Below are 6,000 nucleotides of genomic sequence, written 5' to 3' on the forward strand. Positions count from 1 at the left end.
GATTATTGAGCATTACCCATCATTCATGGACCAAGATCAGCACCCCAGGGCAACCTGCATGACATCATATAAGAGCATCTTTAATGGAAAAGCTGCTGGACAGCTCATGGGAATGTGCACTACAGCTATGTGAGATCAAGGGCAGCCATGTGGATAGGGGACTGGCCCGAGAGGCTGAAGAGCTGGCTTCATTTCTGGGCTCTGCCCAGACTCTCTGTATGTCCTTGGTCAAATCCCTTAGCATCAGCTCCCCATCTTTAACTGGGGATAATGATCCTTCCATTGTGTATTTGGAGTGTGAGCTCTTTGGGGGAGGGATTGTCATGTGCTCTGGGTATGTCTAGACTGCAATCATGGCATGTAATGGCAGCTTGAGCTAACGTACCTGAGCTAGTTTTAATATGGATTGTCTAGATCGCAATCACTGGGTGTGACTGCCGCTCAAGCTAGCTTGGGTCCCAGAGCAGTGAAGGTGCAGCAGTGTGGGCTGGGCATACCTGCCTGGACCCCTGGGTAATTACAGATGGGGCCAGCCCATTGCTTGTGTGACTCTGTATAGAAAAGAATGATGTCCAGGTGTACACTACTGTTCCAATCATTAATGTATCACTACTGTTGCATAATTGCACTAAATTTGATACCAAGTATGTCATGTAAGGTATCAATGAAAAAGTTGCAATCTGCTAAATATGACAATCCTGTTTATATGCATGTATCATCTGTGTATCTGAAGTTATGAATACTTGCTATGTATTTGTATCGCAAACATGTGTTGTGTTGCTGGATGACACTCTCCAGGCAAATTTTCATTCAGACTAGCCATCACTGATTGGTGGGCCATCCGTGTGATGATGGGCCATTAAGGGAAATCAGCTCTTCAATGAGCCCTTCCTGAAAATGCCTCAGACAGTGTGGGGCCATTGGCCACCCCTAATGGTATCTTTGTGATTCAGCAAAGCATGTAAGGATATGTGATGAATACATGTGACCTAAGACACCATCTTTTACAAGTAACTTTCCATGATCATGTGACCCTGGACTCCATGTTGGCCAGTAAGTTTCCATGCACATGGGCTGAGTAATAAATTGCAAGCTATGACATCACTGCTTTGTCTTCATTTCTTCTTCTCATCTCTGGACTGTGATTTTCTAAGGAAGCTTTGAACAAAGGACTGGATGACCCCCAATCTACTTGGGTGAACCAGAGACTTATTACAAGGTAACAGATTTAATATCACTGCTGCTATCCTGACCTGCAAACTCTGAAAATCAATTGTAATGTATATGATTCTTTTAAACATTTAACAACTCTCTTCTTTTTTTCATAGATTCATAGACATTAAGGTCTGAAGGGACCATTATGATCATCTAGTCTGACCTCCTGCACAATGCAGGCCACAGAATCTCACCCACCCACTCCTGCAATAAACCTCTCACCTATGTCTGAGCTATTGAAGTCCTCAAATTGTGGTTTAAAGACTTCAAGGTGCAGACAATCCTCCAGCAAGTGACCCATGCCCCATGCTACAGAGGAAGGCGAAAACCCCCCAGGGCCTCTTCCAATCTGCTCTGGAGGAAAATTCCTTCCCAACCCCTAATATGGCGATCAGCTGAACCCTGAGCATGTGGGCAAGATTCACCAGCCAGATACCCAGGAAAGAATTCTCTGTAGTAGCTCAGATCCCACCCCATCTAACATCCCATCACAGGCCATTGGGCCTATTTACCATGAATAGTTAAAGATCAATTAATTGCCAAAATCATGTTATCCCATCATACCATCTCCTCCATAAACTTATCGAGTTTAAGCTTGAAGCCAGATTGGTCTTTTGCCCCCACTGCTTCCCTTGGAAGGCTATTCCAGAACTTCACTCCTCTGATGGTTAGAAACCTTCATCTAATTTCAAGTCTAAACTTCCCGATGGCCAGTTTATATCCATTTGTTCTTGTGTCCACATTGGTACTGAGATTAAATAATTCCTCTCCCTCTCCAGTATTTATCCCTCTGATATATTTATAGAGAGCAATTATATCTCCCCTCAACCTTCTTTTGGTTAGGCTAAACAAGCCAAGCTCTTTGAGTCTCCTTTCATAAGACAGGTTTCCCATTCCTTGGATCATCCTAGTAGCCCTTCTCTGTACCTGTTCAAGTTTGAATTCATCCTTCTTAAACATCTTTTATGTTATTAAACTTTTAATTTTTAGTTACTGAAGGATTGGCATCAGTGTGATTTGTGGGTAAGATCTGAGTTATATACTGACCTGGTGAAGTGGCTGATCTTTTGGGATTGGACAAATTCTCTATATGATAAATCTGGTTTTCAGTATCCTCTCATCATAAAGACCAGATGTCTGGGTGGTGATATAAAGGGCTGGATTGCCTAAGAGGGACTGTATTTTGGCTTCTTGTTAATCAATGTGGTTACAGAAGCTCATTTTGTTATTGGTTTGGTGAATCTAATATTAGAATCACCACCAGTTTGGGGTGTGTCTGCCCAATCTTTAACAGTCTGTCCTGAATTTGGCATTCTCAGCTGTGACCCACATCAGGCACTGGTCCACAGTTTGTGTCACCACAAGTGATAGATCCCAGGAACAATGACTCTTGATTGTCTGTCATATGAGTCAACTCCCTGACTGCTTTGGTGCAGCAAACAGTTCCAAAATGTCCATATTTCATGTATGTATTACACCATGCACCTCTGGCTGGACATGCATAATCTCTTGGGAAATGACTTTTTCCACACCTTGTGCACGGAAGCTGGAATTTGTCCCTTCCTTGTGAAGCTTGGTAGCAATGCGAAATCTTACAAAATTTTGTTTCCAGTTTCTCCAGTCTGAATATTTGTCAAAGCTGAAGTTCCCTGGGGCATTGAAGAATGGCATGTTGATGAGATCCTGCAACCTTTGTTGCTTTGTTCCTTCCATTTGCAACCTTCCTTTTTGTTTCTGTTCTTAGCTTACTCCTAACACCTTGTCATGTTCCTGTACCAGAGACAGACTGGCTACAGAGGTTACTTATGCATGCCAGATGTGTTCACCATCAGATCTTTTAATGCTCTGCCATGTATGCTCTGCCTTTAATGCACTGCCTAGTGGCTGAACAGTGTAATACAGATTAGCATTCCATTACAGGATATGTCTACTCAAGCTACAATCACACCCAGTGATTGCAGTCTAGACATACTCTGTGGGTGTGTGCACTCATGCATGCGTTCACCACCTGGCACAATGGGGCCCTTGCTAGCATCATAATAACTATCACGCTCCCCACCACTCCATACTCACATGATTGGGGAAACTCTTTATTTCCCCATCTAGTGGGGGTTGGGTCACAGACAGAAGCTAATGAGCCTGCTGCAGCCTCAAGATATGTCCACACCACTGCTGAAGGTTTAATTTTCAGATTGTACCCTCATTGTGCTAAAAATAGCAGTGCAGTGAGCAGTGGGAAGGGCCAGACATCCTGTGTAGGTGCCAAGGATTTCAGACAGGATTATACTTGTGGCCACTCCCCCGCCCCTGCTTGTGCTACTGTGACTACACTGTTATTTTTATTACACATATAGTGCTGGCTCATTGTTCATGTTCCCTGCTGAGAGGAACAGAACAGCTTGGAGGGGAGATGAGCAAAGGGGGCTGTGAGTACACAAGCCAGGATGGAGGTCTGTTCTGGTGGGCTGCGATGTTATGACTGCAGACGTCCCTAAAATAACGCTCTGTAGCAACCCCCACATGCACACACACACACACGCAGGCATGGGAACTTATACCCACTTGTCTTTAAACATTCCACTGTCAAAATCCCTTTCTAAATGCAAAACAGTGGTTGCAAGAGTTGGTTGACGCAGCCCTGTTATGTGGGCCTGGGATGTGGTGCTAAATAGGAAGGGGACGGTTTGCCCAGGGGCTAGGTTTGACAGTGCTCCAGCTGCTGTGCTGAGCCAAGAGTTTGTGAGCTAAACAGTAAAGGTCAGAGCCTCAGCTGGTGTAAATCAGCATCGTTCCATTGACTTCAAAAGAGCAGCACTTTACATCAGCGGGGGACCTGGCCCCATTGACCCCAATGAAGTGACACCAATTGACTCCAGCTGGGGATCTGGCTCATTGATTCCAAAGCCGCTATGGTGCATTGATTCCAATGGCACATTGACACCACCTGGGGATCTGTCCCATTGGCTCAAATTTGTCAGTGCATCCAATAACTTTGGGAGCCTCCATAAATACATAGTATGTTTATACAAATAGTAAAAGAAATACTGTGACACTTTTGGGGTTCCCAAGGCTCAGGGGTGAATCATTGCTACTTCCTCACAGCAGAAAGAAGCCATATTTGCGCTCACTGGAGGAAACTCTCCCCAGCTACCAGGTGCTGGCAACACAGATTTTCCATGCCAGGCTCCCTGAGCCCTGCTTTTTCCCAGTTTAGGCTAGCAATTGCCACACCCCACTTTGTTACACTTGGGTGCCCAGTCCCCTGTCTTCTGGACATCCACAATACACACAGATCTGCTGCCTCCCTGGAGACAGTGCACTGGATTTAGTTCAATGCTCTCCTGAGCATAAGGCACGTAGACAGGTTTATAGTAGAACCAAACCAAAGTCTCTTTAACTGAACTTGAGGGAAAGAGTCAAATAAAAGCAAGTAAAAGGGTTTGGAAACAAGGTTGTAGGTAAAAGAAAAACATAAAGTGCAATCTAGAGCCTGTACTTATTAACAAATGACTTTCCTCTATACAGTGTTGGTGTAGCCACTTCACCTTGATTGGTCCCTTGAAATGTGTGTTAACTACTTATGCTAAACAATCTCTCCCACCTTGTATTTAGCTGAGACACTGAGTACCTTTCCCACACCTGAAGAAGAGCTTGGTGTAAGCTCAAAAGCTTGTCTCTCTCACCAACAGAAGTTGGTCTAACAAAAGATATTACCTCACCCACCTTGTCTCACTAAGTGACCTTCACATGTACTAAGGTATATCTCACCCAGTGGTTAGGTCTGGCAGCTCTTGACCGGGGTGCTGGAACAATTTGTATAGTGGGGGTGCTGAGAGCCACTGAACCAAACTGTAACCCCTGTATATACTGGAAACCACTTCAAGGCAGGGGGTACAGCAGCATCCCTAGTTCCAGCACCTAAGCTCTTGACCAGACCAAAAAGCGGGGACCCACTTTTCACTAATGACCCCTGCTGACAGAGAGCCCCCTCCATGAATAGATCACCAACCTTCTGCTCCCGTGCAATCCTAGAATGCTTGGGTTTTTCTTTGTAACGCTCCCCCCTGCATCTACTCCAGACAGTAAACAGCAGCTGTCTCCAGGGGTGTCCCTGGTTATCAAATTGATTGGATCCGTTCTCAGACCTCCCCTCTTCAGGTGTTAATGTAACCCATGTGCCCACTAATTCTTTGAGAAACCCATTTGGGGGGTAAGCGTGAGTTGTGTCTGGGTCATTGTTGCTAGGCAGATTTAGCACTCCACATCCAGAAGCTTCTGGATGTTGGGTGTGGTAGTTTTGGGTCTGCTCCAATAGGTTCCCTGTTGCTGGGGTCAGATTCCATGAGGGCGAGCAGTCAGGGCAGCTGCTTTACAAAAGACCATGTGCCCTGTGTGAGCTGGGAGACGCTGAGCCCAGGAACAGAAAGCAGGCTCTTTCCCCTAACTCTGAAGCATTTTGCAACAAGTTAGTGATATTGTTACCCTCCAACAGAGAAGGCTGGGCAATGTTAATTATAGCAAGGGGAAATTGGGAGGGAAAATAACTTCTATTTTAATTGTATGCTTTGAATGTGGTTTTGATTTTAGCCAAACTGTTTTAGTTAAATTGTCTCAACTAGTGCGATTTACCCACTTTTCTTTAAATGTAGTAATGGGGAAAGAGTCATTTATATTTTGCTAGTCTCCGTTCTTGTATTTTCTTGTAACAGGGTTTTAAAAAAATCTATATGGTTAACTGAGGGGTTGGTTACTCAGTTACAGTAGCTGGCTAACAGTGATTTCAGC

This window comes from Caretta caretta, chromosome 6 (genome assembly GCF_965140235.1).
Source record: "Caretta caretta isolate rCarCar2 chromosome 6, rCarCar1.hap1, whole genome shotgun sequence".
Taxonomy (NCBI): Eukaryota; Metazoa; Chordata; order Testudines; family Cheloniidae; genus Caretta; species Caretta caretta.